General features: G+C 56.4%; 1 protein-coding gene across 5 annotated transcripts in view; it reads right to left on the bottom strand.

Moving 5' to 3' along the window:
* The window catches only part of ARHGEF10 (Rho guanine nucleotide exchange factor 10), a 137502-nt gene extending 123546 nt beyond the window's left edge, over nt 1-13956 (bottom strand). For all 5 annotated transcript variants that reach the window (XM_073017913.1, XM_073017915.1, XM_007961584.3 and 2 more), the window contains exon 1: nt 13861-13956. The gene's annotated coding sequence lies outside the window, so the exon portion shown is untranslated. The remainder of the gene's footprint in view (nt 1-13860) is intronic.
* Nucleotides 13957-15754: the final 1798 nt, after the last annotated feature.

The raw sequence follows: 15754 nt of genomic DNA, 5'->3' as shown, positions 1-15754 counted from the left end.
TGGCTGACGTGAGCACCCAGAGCCCGGGCACATCTCTGCCCTTCCACCCGCCGGCCGGGAGACGGGCAAGTGAGGTCATCACTCCACCTGGAATAAGTGGGAGTCACGGGATCCACTTCGGGTGCCTGTGCAGGAGAGCTCTCTGTGCAACAAGACGGTCCAAGTGCCGGCCAGCGCACCTGTGAGGCGGGAGGTGCCCACCCTCTGCAGCCCAGCAGAGACTCCACGGGACCACAAAGGACATCATCCTTTGAGGGAAAGCTGTCATTCCCAAGGTAAGGTCAGACAGACGTGCTTGGACCACAACGGTGAATGGAGAGAATGATGCTCATGAAAGGAATCCTCAGAGACAAGTGCAGCAAACACGCCGGACGGTCCCCACTTCAGACAGTCCCCACGTCAGACAGTCCCCACATCGGACAGCTTCCACACCAGACAGCTTCCACGGTGGACAGTCCCCACACCGGACAGTCCCCATACCAGACAGCATCCACGCCAGACAGCCTCCACGCCGGACGGCACCCACATCAGACAGCCCCCACGCCGGACGGCATCCACATCAGACAGCCGCCACGCCGGACGGCCCCCACGCCAGATGGCATCAATGCTTCCGACAATCGGATCCCACAGGCAGAGAGGACCACACTGGCTCTGAGACCCTGACAAAACCTAAAATGACCGTTCAGCCTCAGTCAACAAATATTTAGCCAACACCAACTGTGCTGAAGAGTGCGCAGGCTCTCTGAAGGAGCGAACACATGGGGTCTGAAGCGGACTGCCGCCAGCGTGCACACAGCAGCAGGGCCGGACGCTGACTGTCGCCCTGAGTGCAGAGGGAGGGATGGCTTTTCCCCAGACTGGGCGGGCGCGGGGTGGCTGTGGGAAGGAGAGGACGCCTTCATTCGTCAGCCTGGCCGGGATGACTCGGCGGCCTCAGAGCCAGATGGAAGAAGAGTACGTTCCACAGCTACAGCATCTCCCAACAAAGAAAATTAACAATGCTCCAACACAGCTACGAATCCTCAAGAGTTTAGGTTGATGTCATCTTTCCCTGGGACGCTGGCACCAGGACCAACACCATCTCACACATCAGGATCGCTGGAGATGGAGTCCAGGCCCATTAGAGAAAGGGAAGGCAGCAGGCAGCCCCCGGCACCCCCAGTGGGTCCCAGCCCAACGTCTGTTCCTTCCACGGTGCACCAGGACCTCGAGGAACAGGACAGACAAAGATGTGTCCATCATACGAAGAAGAGGCAATGAATAAATGCCCTGAACTCTGCGGAGGAGACAATGAACAAACACCTTTGAACTCCGCAGTCCTGAGGGGGGACGGAGGAGGAAACCGTACCTAGAGCACCTGGGAGAGTGAGAAGCGGCATCCCCACGACCCCGAGTCCTCACCACCTTCACTCACAGTGGGACGCATTCCTCAGGTCCTCACCGGCTGAAGAAACTGAGCTCACAGATTCACCTGCCCAACATTAGCAACGCGACATGGCTGAGGAGCCAGGCGTCCTCGGGCTTCAGAGAAAACCAGCGCCCTCCCCTCGTGACCCACGCTCCGTTCGCAAAGGCGGTGAGCGAGTGGCAGGGTCAGAAGCACACCCTTCCCCCTTCCTGCCCTGGAGAAGACCAGCCGTCCGCCTGCCGCGTCTGTTCAACAATGAACACCACACTAGCATGCTCTACCTGACAGCCACACGGCTTTCTGTGTCTTCAGAGAATTCTTTTCCTTAAGCCCTGTTGTTTACTCTCCACTTTTTTAACCACACTGTGTAAATCTCATTCATGCTATTTGTTTCTCTGCTAAAATGCATAAAAATGAGTCAAATTGATTTCTCATTTTTCCACTGATAATCTTAGGACCAACGGAAAGACGAACAAGCCTGGGCATTATTCCTTTTTATGCCTGGCCCTTTTTAAGGGTGACAGCTCACCCTTCACCCAGCAGCCACCACGTCGTCTGCCTGGATCAGCTCTGCAAGTCTGCAGGGCAGCCCTGTGCGGAAAGCACGTCCCCACCCCGCCTGAGGCTCGGCGCAGCCCACAGCAGCCCCTGGCTCTACAGCTGGGAAGCGACTGTCAAGACTCTGGCCCAGGCCTTGCCCTACCACCGGCATCCTGACACGTACACAAGTGTCAGGCACACTGCAAACTCCAGAAATTTCCTTCCAAATTAGTGTCTCTTAAAAACTGCATTCCTAAGAAGGAAAATTTCTAGGAGGCTGTGTTAGTCCGCTTTCACGCTGCTGATAAAGACGTACCTGAGACTGGGAACAAAAAGTTTTAATTGGACTTACAGTTCCACATGGCTGGGGAGGCCTCAGAATCATGGTGGGAGGCGAAAGGCACTTCTTACATGGTGGTGGCAAGAGAAAATGAGGAAGAAGCAAAAGTGGAAACCCCTGATAAACCCATCAGATCTCATGGCCGTATTCACTATCAGGAGAATGGCACAGGAAAGACCAGCTCCGAGGATTCGGTTACCTCCCCCTGGGTCCCCACCACAACACGTGGGAATTCTGGGAGATACAATTCAAGTTGAGATTTGGGTGGGGACACAGCCAAACCACATCAGGGGCTGACACAGAAACCATGCCTTTGTTTCTGGACTCAGAGCTGCCTGTGCACCCTACACAGCCCACGGCAGCACGCACTCCTCTCCCCACAGCCTGCTCCCCCAACTCAGACCTGCTGTGAGAAGTTTCTGTGTCCCTAGAACCTCCAGGCCACACAAAACATCCCAGCTCCCTGAAGCCTGGGGGTCCAGAGCCTGCCTTCTCTGTGCAATCTTCCAGCAGCGTCAGCCCACGTGGCGGGCAACTCCCCACGGGTGACTCACCTGGACCTCACGGGCATCATTTTCAGTGGTGGGGCTGGGCTGGGGCTCACTCTCCTCGCCCTGGTGCAGATGAGATGGACTCTGAGGGCAGAGCAGAAGACTCCACTTTCCACACACTCTATCCCCAGCAGCATGAGCTCACACCTGCCCGGCTGCAGGCTTTGTTTCATGATTGCTGTCATTTTCCAATTTAAGCATCTAATGAAAGATTTCATTGTGCATTTGGATTTGGATTGTGGTTTTTTGTTTTTGTTTTTTTTTTTTTTTTTTTTTTTTGCGACAGAGTCTCGCTCTTCTTGCCCAGGCTGGAGTGAGTGGCACAATCTAGGCTCATGGCAAGCTCCGCCTCCCGGGTTCGCGCCATTCTCCTGCCTCAGCCTCCCGAGTAGCTGGGACTACAGGCGCCGCCATCATGCCCGGCTAATTTTTTGTATTTTTAGTAGAGACGGGGTTTCACCGTGTTAGCCAGGATGGCCTCGATCTCCTGACCTCGTGATCCACCCGCCTCGGCCTCCCAAAGTGCTGGGATTACAGGCGTGAGTCACCGCACCCAGCCTGGATTGTGGTTTTAAACAAAAAGATGATGCATTCAGTCAGAGAAGGAGCCCAGAGACACCGAGGCTGAAGGACCGTTTCATGCCGTGTGCGTCAGGCCGCAGCCCCACCTTCCACAAGTGTTTACAGACAGCACAGCCACTGCGCTCCCTGACACTGTTCAGCATGATTGTGGGGACACACCCGCACCTGTGCTGCAGTCGTGCTGTTTGTGCCTTTCACCGTGTATTCTGGCCTGCAAAAGGAGCTCAGGGGAGCTCATCCAGGAGGACTGCAGGGTGGGAAGGACACTGGCCGAAGACCCACGGACGTTCCACGGGCACCTTTCCACAGTCAGTGCTTCAGGCCGGCGTGAGCGGCGCTAGTGCGAGCTGTCATGCTGACTCTGGCACAGGGGGAAGTCACCGTGACCTCGGGCCTCTACCTGGGAAGCAGCCGGGGGCGGCAGGGCTGGAGACTGTGCCGGGAGCCCGTCTGCATCTGCCCCAGCCCAGAACTTCCCAGCCACAGAGGCCCTCGACCTGCCTGTGCCCCCACGGCCTCCGCTGCACAGGGACGGCACCGACTCCCAGGGCTGCCGCGTAGCTTCAGAGACGCGCCCGGGGCAGACACAGGCTCTGTGCCCGTGAAGTGCTCCGCTCTTCACTTACTGCTCAGCCCTGTCCGGCACTTGGGCCTCGAGCATCCTGGGCCCCCTGGTCGGTTTCCTATCGTCCACTCCTCCGGCCTCCACGGCCCTGCAAAGGTGGGGGCGGCAGGCTGAACCACCCACATCCTGTGTCCACGCCACAGACTGCACGAGCGTGGGATGTCCCAGTGCCTTGCCAGACACAGGCCGGGGGCCATCACTGCCCAGCACCCCCCGACCGAGCGGAGCTCAGCGTCACGGCGGACCCACCTGGCGAATGATGCCGGGGCCATTTCCTCCGTCCTCCCACCTGAGAGTGAAGTGGCCCCAAGGACAGAGCCCAGGAGCCTGGGGCCGGGAGCCGGGTGCTGGGTGGCCAGTGTCCAAGGCTGCGTGGCCTCTGGACATCCCACCCCGGACGCACCACGGGAGCCAGGAAACCCCTGCGGCCCCGGCATTCTGCGCCCGGTCGATTCACATCCATAAGGTTCCAACTCAAGAAATAAATCCATGAGGGAGAAACGTAAAAGGATGCAAAGTCTACAGCGGGAGTCCTTCTGGGATATTATGGTTAACTCAACCAAACGCCACAGCAAGCCAAACACGCCAGCCCTTTCTACCCAATGTTTCCAGAGGCCTGTGAGGAGACAAAGGGGATGGATGGACGGACAGGCAGAGCGAAGGAGGGAGGAAAGAGCTTCTTCTCTAAGACTTGGGAGAACGCCGCTGTCCTGGGTTTGTGTTTTGTGACCACCTGGATTTGGCCTCAGAGCACAGCTGTGACTGAGTCTCAGGGCGCATGGCACCCAGCAGCCTCTCTCTCCAGGGTCGTCCCTGGGCCCGTGTCTCCACCTCTGCCACCTTCTCACCATTACACTCTGCTCACCTCAGACTGAGACCGTCTCCACAGGACCTTCTCCCTGCTGCTGCACGTTCCCAGAAGAGGAAAAAAAAGTGAAAAGAGAAGCAAATGCATATTCCGTTTCACAAGGGTTTTATAAAACGGTCAGTCACGAGCTCCTAACCGGGTCAGAATCAACCCGTCCGGGCCCAGAGCATGTGTGCCCCTCTCTGCACCACACACTGGGGAGGGGACGAGCAGCCCCGGACCCGCCGCCGCAGTGTCCACTCATCTGGCCAGAGCTGCCTGCCCCGTGAGAGTCCACCCCTGATGGGCAAGGGTGGCATCCAGACAGCTGCGTGCCCCAGGCCTCTGCAGTCGCTGCTGGCAGCCCAGCCCTGATTACCCTTCCCCGGGAGGGCTGAAGATGCGTGTGTCCGCCTGTCTCCCCTTCTCTAGTGCCCCTAAGCAGGAGTGGTCATTGGGGGTCCCCCAGCAGCCCCGACACGACTCCCCACCAACGCTATGTGCCGTACACTTGGGGAGGAGTCATCATCGCAATGGAGGCTGAGGTGCACGGTGCCAGCCACAACTCCCTCCCAAGGACGCAGCCCGGGGAGCTGGGGACAGGGGTCAGCAGCCAGGAGGGCTTCCTAAAGAAGGCAGTGGGGCCAGGATCTGCAGGAAAGGAGGCGCTCACTGGAAACGGTTCAGTAAGCCGGGCTGGGCATGGGAGCAGCAGCGGCCTGGGGACTGCCCGGGGCCTGGCGTGGATCGGGGACTGACTCGGAGCTAGGAAGACACCGGAGAGCACGGCGGGCATCCGGCGGGGGGGAATCCCATTGAGGGGCTCGAAGGTGGTAACGGCGCCAAGGAGGAGCGAGGGGCAGCCGTGAGGGCCATGGTTGGGGCGGACGTAGCAGCAGTGGCTGAAGACCCTGGACTGTAGCCTGCCTCGGTCTCTGACTCTGTCTGCCTCTGTCTCTCTCTGCCTCTGCCTCTCTCTCTGTCTCTGTCTCTCTCTGCCTCTGCCTGTCTCTCTGTCTCTGTCTCCCTCTGCCTCTGTCTTTCTGCCTCTGCCTGTCTCTCTGCCTCTGCCTGTCTCTCTGCCTCTGTCTGCCTCTGCCTCTGTCTCTGTGTCTCTCTGCCTCTGTCTCTGTCTCCCTCTGTCTCTGTGTCTCTGCCTCTGTCTCTGTCTCCCTCTGTCTCTGTGTCTCTGCCTCTGTCTCTCTGCCTCTGTCTCTGTGTGTCTCTGCCTCTGCCTGTCTCTCTGTCCACAGCAGGGGCGGTTGCACGTGACCCTCGACACAGCCTTGGGCACAACGCGCGCCCCCCACCCCGCGACCCCTCCGGGCATCTGCAGACGCTCCGCCCCTCGGAGCCCTTGGGAGACTCGTGTGGAACACAGCGGTGACCTGACCGCGGCTGCCCCTCAGACACCAGCAGAGCAGGGGCCACAGGACCCCCTGCGTGGACTAAACCACCCTCGAGGTCATCGCTGCGCCTCCAGCCCCACAGCCGGGAGGAAGCACCGCATTCCACAGACTCCTGTCCCCACACTCAGTCCCGGCCCGGCCCGGCCACAGGCTCGGGCACCACCCTCCCCTCCTCCCCACTTGCTGGTTCCCACAGGCAGCTGCAGGAAGGGCGCCCGTCCAACTCCATCCGGCCATGCACCATCCTCCAGGGCTCTCCTGACCCAGGGCCACAGCCCCATAGGACCCCATGGTGAGAAGGAGAAAAAGCCGCCTGTCATCGATATGAAAGTCAACATCCTGAAAAGTGACTCCGTCAGGAGCACCCTGTGCAGGTGCCCAGGAGCAAGCAGTGCACGACCCACACAGCAGTACATGATCCGCAGCACAGGGCTCCGCAATCCCAGCAGCACGGAGCGGCCTTCACGTCCCAAGTCGGTCACCACTCACTGTGCATGGTCCCTCCACGGCTGCCACTGTCCCTCCACAAATGTCACACCGTCCCTCCACGGCTGCCACTGTCCCTCCACGGCTGCCACTGTCCCTCCACAGCCATCACACTGTCCCTCCACGGCTGCCACTGTCCCTCCACAGCCATCACACTGTCCCTCCACAGCCATCACACTGTCCCTCCACAGCCATCACACTGTCCCTCCACGGCTGCCACTGTCCCTCTACAGCCATCACACTGTCCCTCCACAGCTGCCACTGTCCCTCCACGGCCATCACACCATCACTCCACGGCTGCCACTGTCCCTCCACAGCCATCACACTATCCCTCCACGGCTGCCACTGTCCCTCCGCGGCCGTCACACAGTCCCTCCACAGATGTCACACTGTCCTTCCACAGCCACCACACACTGCCCCTCCATGGATGCCCATCACCCTGTCTGCTACAGCTGTTGCGTGGCCCCTCCGTGGCTCTCCCACACTGTCCCTCCATGGGTCTGGCCTGTGGCCCTTCCAGCCACTCTGACACGTGGAGCCTCCACGGCTTCTTCCCACGTGGTTCTCCGCTGACCTGGTGTTCACCAGTCCCCTCTCGCCTTGGGCCCTCCAGCCCTGGCCGACCTGCTGTTCCCGGACGTGCTTGGGCGGCCGCCTCAGGGCCACGCAGTCGCTGTTCCTCCCACTGGGAATGGGTTTCCGTGGACGTGGGCTCAACTCATCTCTCGGCTCCATTGGCATTTCAGGCAATAACCCCATTCTCTTGGTGCCTCACCTGCCATGGCTCCCGTTCATGTAGCCCTCCTCGCCGCACTTTGTAGCCCCGTGTATTATTTCTCCACAGCTTTTCATCATGTTACTTTACGCTTTAAATCATCTTTCCTAAACACAAGGATGCCCGTCCCCCAGGGCAAGCACATGGCCTCTGAGGTCCACGCCCTGTCTTGGGGTGTGAGAGCACTTAGTACTTAGCATGGGGCAGTATTCATGAACACCTGTCTCTTAATAGGCCATTTCCAGATTTGTCGGTGCTTGTCATATGGCCACAAGTAGATTTTCCTCATGTGTAAAAGGTTGTTTCTTTTTATAGAATGTATATTTTAAGTATAAAAACTTGATTTGAAAACACATAAGCACAAAAGGGCACTAAATCTAAGCCAACAGCGAAAGGCCTCGAGGGACCAAGAAGGTGCTTGCAGGTGCTTGCACAGCCCCCGGAGGCTCCTGGCAGCCTGGATGCTGGACAGAAGCCACACCCAGGAGTCAAGTGCCCACCAAGGACAGCCGCCTGAGCCCCACGGGAAATGAGCCGCCTGCCACGCATGCCTGCGGAATGCACTGGAAATCTCCCGGGATTACAGGTGCACGCACACGGCCTCCCTCCCTTGCCTTCGCCTGATTCTCCTCTTGTCACCAGGAGTCCTTGCCCTCTGGGGCCGGCTGCTGCTGCAGACAGAACAGAGCAGGGAAGCGGCTCTTTACAGCAAGTGGGAGCTGCTTCCAAACTCCAGCCCTCTGACTGTTGGCAGAGATCACTTTGGAGCCTGCACACTGGAAAACATAACCTTCTCCTTCTTGCTACCACTACGCTATGACTCGCTCCCCAGATACTTTCATCAGCTGGCAAAAAGCTGCACCTTTCATTCCTTCCTATTAAATCATGGAGAAATGTGCATGTCTAAACGCCGTTCCAGGAGCAGGGTGCCTGCCACGGTCCCAGCAGCCTCCACAGGCCTCGCTGTGCGTTCTTCCCCCACGGAGCCTGGATTCGGGACCATGAGTGACCGCTGCACCGCTGTGCAGCCCTTGGCACCTGCGAGTGCTAGTTTAGACTTCTGCTGCAGCTGAAAAGTGACCTATTCTACATAACACGGGACAAGAGCTTCCAGAGAAAGGAATTCTCTTCAACCCTGCTCTTCGAGAAGTGCCTGTGCTGGCTGAGTGCACAGAGCCCACACTAATGACATGAAGCCATGAAGCCGCGGCTTCCAGGGAGGCATAGACGGCAGCTGGACGTGGATCAGGGCCTCCCGTGTGGGCTGCTTCCCACGGACCTGCTGAGCCAAGTGCCTGAGCACAAAGCATGAGTCGACTTTCTTTTCCTTATCACTCCTGCAGCAAGCGGGCTGGCCAGGGTCAGGGGCTGGCTCCAGCCCTCAGCGGACCTCAAGCGGGCCCGGCCCACACAGGGCAACCGCCCACAGGTCCAGCCTTACAACATCCCACTGGTCCCAAGCCGCGGACCCAGCCAGGCTCAGACCTGCACGCGCAATGAGGAAGACCCAGCACATTCCTTCTGTCATAGCTCAGCGCTTCTCACACAAAACAGACCAAGCTTCTGAACCTGGAGTGTCATTAACGCTGGAGCTCCCTGGGTTGTGTCTGCACGTCCCACGCAGGTATCCTATCGGACGACCCAGCTCAGGCCGGACGTGAGCTACTGTGGAGGCAGGGAGCGCTCAGCCTTGCCGGGATGGCTGCCGCCCCCGCAAGGTGTGCTGGAGGCCCTGCCGCCTGCTTCCTCTCCAACACTCAAGGCCTTCCAGCCTCCCTCCGCTCAGATATGCACTGAATACCACGTTAGCTTATGTAATGCTCTTTGGGCTCCCTTTTCTCATGTTCCTTACAGAAAATCAGAAACTGCACAGAAATCACTGCTTTATTTTCCTTTCAGAAAAAAAAACAAATAAGCGAACAATAGAATAAAACAGTAAGTGTGCATGCCACCATTTATCACAATGTCATTCCTTGGCCTTTCCTGTGTAGTCCACTCTTAATCACCCACCTCAGTAAGAGAGGACAAAAGTTCAAAATTCACTTTGAACACTTTGAAGTTTTCCTTTTGGTATTTATATTCCAAAGTAAATGTCCACACTGCTTTTCTACAACATAATAATAGTGACCACATCCAAGTGTAAGGGTCTGTCCCCCACAGCTGGACAACAAGCCACAGGCACAAAACGGAACAAAGAACATGACCTCAGCACAGAAGCAACCTATACGACTTGCAGGAGCCTGACTCGCCCTGACTCACCGCGTGCTGAAAAGGCTCAGCTGTCTGTAGGTGTCAGTGGAAACAGAGTGTTGAGGTATCAGAACCAATTCCTTCTGTTTTCTTCATTAAAGCCCCATGGTGAGTCCCCAGGGACGGACAGTCCGTAAGATACCAGAACCTAGAATGGCCAAACTGGTAACCAGCGCCTCTGCCAATGCTGATGTAGCCAGGCCTATTCTTCGCAGACAGCCACACACCTCTGCACGCGCCTGTAACAACCTGCGTGCTTCCCCATCGCTCCCTCACAGGGGCCCCCGCACCAGTCACAGCTCTGGACACCGTATTTTACTTTACAAAGTTATTTCCCCTATCAGAAGGTGACCCACAAAAGAGAAAAACTTTGAAGTCAAAACATTTTTATAACATTTTACATCTTTTTCACATCATTTAACAAAAATATGAAACATCAACAACCCCCAGATAGCACTTTCTACTGGCAGGCCTACTTTACTCCAGTGACACAACAAAAAGCAGGAAATGGCAATGATGGAAGGACAGGAATCATCCAAGATTAAAAATGATCATTTTGACTGGGCACGCGGTGGCTCATGCCTGTAATCCCAGCACTTTGGGAGGCCGAGGCAGGTGGGTCACTTGAGTTCGGGAGTTCAAGACCAGCCTGACCAACATGGCAAAACCCCATCTGTACTAAAAATACAAAAATTAGCCAGGCATGGTGGTGGGTGCCTGTAATCCCAGTTACTCGGGAGGCTGAGGCAGGAGAATCGCTTGAAACTGGGAGGCAAAGACTGCAGCAAGCCGAGATCCCTCCACTGCACTCCAGCCTGGGCAGCAGAGCGAGATTCCATTAAAAAAATAATAATAATTTTATGATCAAAATTTTGAAAACTCACAGAAAACAAACAAACAGAACCAAAACCAAATGTCCAAGCCTGGCAACTATGAACAGGACGAAGCAGAGTGCGGTGGCAGACGTAGCAGAAGTGTGTGTGTGTCAAGGTGGGGGCTGGTGGCAGGGCACTCTCCCAGGGCTCCTTTGCCACACCTATCCTTACAGGTAGCTCTGCCCCTCCCCAGATGGACCTGGGGCTGTGGCCCTGTCTGCAACCCAGGCAAGGCCCCCTCCTGGTTACCTGCCTCTGCTCTCCCCGCCTCTCAGACCCTTGACAGCCCCACCCACTTCCACTGCAGAGCTCCCAGAAACTTCCAAAATTACACTCCCAGAAAGCCTGGTTAAGGGAGGGAGCTGAAATTCTCCCTCATGAACGACTAACAGCTATGCTTCTCTTCTGTCTTATTTCATGCCACTTATCTTTCTATCCAGGGAAACGATAAACCACGCACGCATGAAACACAGATTCTCTGAGCATCTCCAGATCCAAGCTGTTCTTCGTCTGCTTCCTGCCATGCACTGTGCAGTAAAGAATGACGGGCCCTACACCAGCACTTTCTTACATCTCGCTATGACGTTTTCACGTCGCTTACAGAATACAGCTGTCATTAGCGCACTTCCAGTTTGCTCTAATTTACGCCAAACATGTTTCATTTAAGAAGCACTTCCCCGTACGATGCCTTCTAGCAACGTCGTAAGTAAGCACCCTCAAGTTCCGTGAGAAGCCTGGACCCACAGCCTCGGGGAAAAGCTTCCCCACCTCAACCCAGGTCTCTAACTCCACACCCTCCACACCCCCCAATGCCTCCATCTACAACTCACACACACACACACGCACACACAAACGCGCACACACACACGCACACACACACTCGCGCACACACACGCAAACACATGCACACACACAAACGCACGCACAAACACACACACGCACACACACTCGCGCACACACATGCACACAAACACATGCACACCCACACAAACGCATGCACAAACACAAACACATACACAAACACACACGCACACACATGCACACAAGCACATACACACACACCCACACGTACGCACACACAAACTGCAGAGGAAAGGCAGCACACCAAAGCACCCAGAAGACAAATGTGGTTACATCCGGAAGTCAAGCATCAACTTTTAAAAACATAAAAAGCTATTTTGAATAACTTTTAACTTTACTTCACCCCCAACTGTCTACAACTAATGAATTACAAATAGCACCTTATACAAATGACTTTTCTTACTGCTGAGAAATCCTGGAAGTCTTAACTGACAATGAAAATTTACAGCCTCCATAACTGCCGATGTTGGCTGCTAAAGACAACAAATAGATGCTGTGCGCGACAGAGAGGGACAAAGTATATTTTATAAAATATGCCACGTGTAAACCTCAGTCATCATCTCTCTTTTCTAATAAAAATTATTTTCTACAAAGCAGGTGTTCAAAACATATTATTAATCAGCAGCGGTGAAACTGTTCCTCCTCGCAGCATTCCACTGCTATAGCAGCAGTGAAATTGTTCCTCCTTGATTCCAACTATATGGAAATCAAGTCACTGCTGCACAGAATCTAGAATACAGACCAGTCCGTACTCAGGTTATGGTTAACCAGAGAAAAGAATTAAAACCCATCGCATCTTGAGTCAATGAGAATTTTTACCTGTAGCAAAAGTTAGTGACTGGAATCAGTATTAGACGGCAGCAAGTTCGTCCACCGCTGCCTGGGAACGTGACCTCCTGACCACAGTCTGGAGGGTTACTCAGACTTCACCTTCAGTGCCCAGGGGCCCATGGAGGGGGAGTGGGACCAGGACAGGTGGGCAAGGTGCCTGCGGACCTAGGGCAGCTTTCCTCAGAATCTACCTTGGTTTCTTGGGCACCAGCAGGCTGTAGGGTGCAGGGGAACAGGTGGAACGTGGGGGGACAGCTGGTGTGCGGGGGACAGCTGGGGTGCAGGGTAAATAGGTGGGGTGTGGGGGGACAGGTGAGGTGCAGTGGGACAGGTGGGGTGCAAGGTGAACAGGTGGGGTATGGCGGAACAGGTAGGGTGCAGGGGAACAGGTGGGGTATCTGGGATCAGGTGAGGTATGGGGGATCAGGTGGGGTATGGGGGATCAGGTGGGATGGCAGGGAGACAGGCAGGATGAACAGGTGGGGTGCAGGGAGATAGGTGAGGTACAGGGAGACAGGTGGGGTGCAAGGAGAATAGCTGGGGTATGGGGAACAGATGGGGTGCAGGATGAACAGGTGGGGTGCAGGGGGACAGGTGAGGTACAGGGGAAACAGGTGGGGTGCAGGGGGACAGATGGGGTGAAGGGGGACAGGTGAGGTGCGGGGGGACAGGTGGGATGTGGGGGACAGGTGGGTGCAGGTGGAAAGGTGGGGTACAGGTGGAAAGGTGGGGTACAGGGGGAACAGGTGGGGTGTGAGGGGACAGGTGGGGTTCAGGGAGACAGGTGGGGTGTGGGGGGACAGGTGGGTACAGGGGGAACAGGTGGGATGCAGGGGGGCAGGTGGGGTTCAGGGGGACAGGTGGGGTGCGAGGGGACAGGTGGGGTTCGGGGGGACAGGTGGAGTGCAGGGGGACAGGTGGGGTGCAGGGGACAGGTGGGGTGCAGGATAAACAGGTAGGGTGCAGGGGGACAGGTGGGGTGCGGGTAGCTGGTGGGGTGCAGAGTGAACAGGGGGTGCTGAGAGACAGGTGGGGTACACGGGGACAGGTGGGGTGCGGGGAAAAGACGCCGGCTTTCCTTACACCAGTCCTTCTCTCCATCCTGAGGCGGATCGCGTTATTCTCCGTTACCGGAAAATCTAAGTTACTGCACGACCCCCAGGCGCAGCCCGCTCGACCCTCCGGCTCCTTCAGCCGATTGGGGTTCGCTCCTGACCCTGGGGCCAGGGGTCCCTGCTGCCAGTCCCTGCTCCCCCCGCCCAGGCCCGCGCGGTTATCCTGCGGGGCCGGGGGCGCCGCGGAAGGGGGAGCTGCTGGGGGGGGTCTCGACCCCTTCCCTGAAACGTCTGCGCAGGGGGTCGGGGGCGCAGCCACCTCGGGGTGGGACCCAGCGTCTTCGGGGGAGCCGGGCAGAAGTGCAACACTCCAAGGAAACCAGAAGCCCGCGAGGGGACCCACGGCCCACGGGGCTCACACTCACCTCGGCGGCCAGGACGCGGCCCGCAGCCCCCTGCTGTCCCCCGGCGTCCCCCGCGTCCCCCACGACCCCGTCCGTCCCGGACCGCGCGCCCGCCGGCTACAGGGATGCGCCCGGCCCCTCCCGCCCGGACAGCCGGCTCCACCCACCGCGCTGTCATTGGCGGGCCCAGACCGTTCCGGGCGCCCATTGGCCGCGGCACCTGCCGGTTTCTCGGCAGCGCCCTGCCCTCGCGCCCGCGCATTCCTTCGAGGCCACGTGGCCGCCCGCGCCCCCTCCCGCGGCCCAACGCCCCGCCCGGGCTGCGCACGCGTGGGAGGGGGCGCGCGGCAGAGGCTCCAGCCCCGGGATCATCGCCTGCCCCGCGGACCCCGGGCCGCGCGCACTTGGGGAGGGGGCGCTGGGCAGACCCAGTGCCCTCCCCGCCCGCAGCATCTGGACCCTCCCGGCAGAGCCTGCTCCCGGCTCAGATCTGCACCCCTTGGGGAGGGGGCGCCAGGCTGACCCTAACCCTCTCCCAGAGCATCGCCCCTCTCTGCGGACCCCCACGGGCTGAGCTCATTTGCGGGAGGGGGCGCCGGGCAGACCCTCCCCCTCCCCCCAGAACATCGCCCCTCCCTGCGGACACCCCGAGGTGCGCCCACGCGAGGAGGGGGCGTTGGGACCCCACCCGACCCGTCCCTTGAGACCCAGTCCCTCCGTCCGCAGCTGGCCCTGCCCACAGGGCGTTCCGGGTCTTCCGCGCCAGCTGCCCTGGACCAGCCAAGCCTTGGGCGTTTGGAAATGCGATGACTTCAGCCACGTTTCCGAGGCAGTTTTTGAAGCTTGCTTCTTGCCAGGAAGCGCTCGTTTTTCCCGGGACCTTTCCAGCGAATGAGTTATTGGAATTGTTTTCTTTGAGCATTTATTTATCTTATACCTTTAAAAAGGAAACAAATTATCGTTATAATTACTATTAAAGAAAAAAAAAAAACAGAAACAAAGATATTTTTAACCAAAATAACTGAAGGATGTTATCTATTACCTGGTCAGCACATTTAACACGTGTGTTCTCAGATGCTGGATTTATTCTTACGCCTTGTCCTACCCAAATCTCCGAATCATAGAAGTAATTTTAAGTCAGCGTTTTAGAACAATCAGACTTCTTAGAGATTTCTAGTCCCTTTCACTTGTTTTAAAGAAGAAATACAAAGAGCTATTTGGGATGCGAAGTATCACGAAATCAATCTAAATATTAACTGCCCTTAAGGCTTGTGTGCTCAAGAATGTTATTTCCCTGAAAATGTTGGACTACATAAAAATCATAGTCAACATAGAAGGACTACAATGGTTGGAAAAAATAACCGTAGGTAAGGTGATATGTTTTCAATGTTTATTATTCACACTTGCTAATTTTATGAAATCAGACTGAGTTGTTTTTATGAATCAATTGAAAAACGTGTTTCCTCTCAGCCACCTTAAGATTAGAAAACTTATTTTAGGTTTCTATTCCTAGGGTTCTTTGGGTACCTTCTTCAAAGGTCTTCTGCACAGACAATTAATGGTCTTGGTCAACAGAAGTAAAAAGGTCAACTGAATTAGTTCTTGTTTACCTAAATACGATGAGAAAATCCTGATACTTGTAATGTTTTCTAAAAAAGTAGACTAGAGATAAGAGGAAATAGTCCTGTGTATGGAATAAACAAGTCATCATTTTCACCTGCCCTAAACTCAGGGCAGCCAGGGACGCTGTGGAGTAGGGCCACAGGGCAATGCCTTCCAGGCAGGTTGGGCAGAAAATCCTCTGATTTGGAGCTCCGATAGGTCTGTCTGCTTTATTCAGGCGTTCCTCACAGATACATCCCTATTTTCGTAAACCCGGATATGGAAGAGTTGGGATTTTCCATTGTGATTCCCT

The sequence above is a fragment of the Chlorocebus sabaeus genome, chromosome 8 (genome assembly GCF_047675955.1).
Source record: "Chlorocebus sabaeus isolate Y175 chromosome 8, mChlSab1.0.hap1, whole genome shotgun sequence".
Taxonomy (NCBI): domain Eukaryota; kingdom Metazoa; phylum Chordata; class Mammalia; order Primates; family Cercopithecidae; genus Chlorocebus; species Chlorocebus sabaeus.
This window is presented reverse-complemented; position numbering and strand designations above follow the sequence as displayed.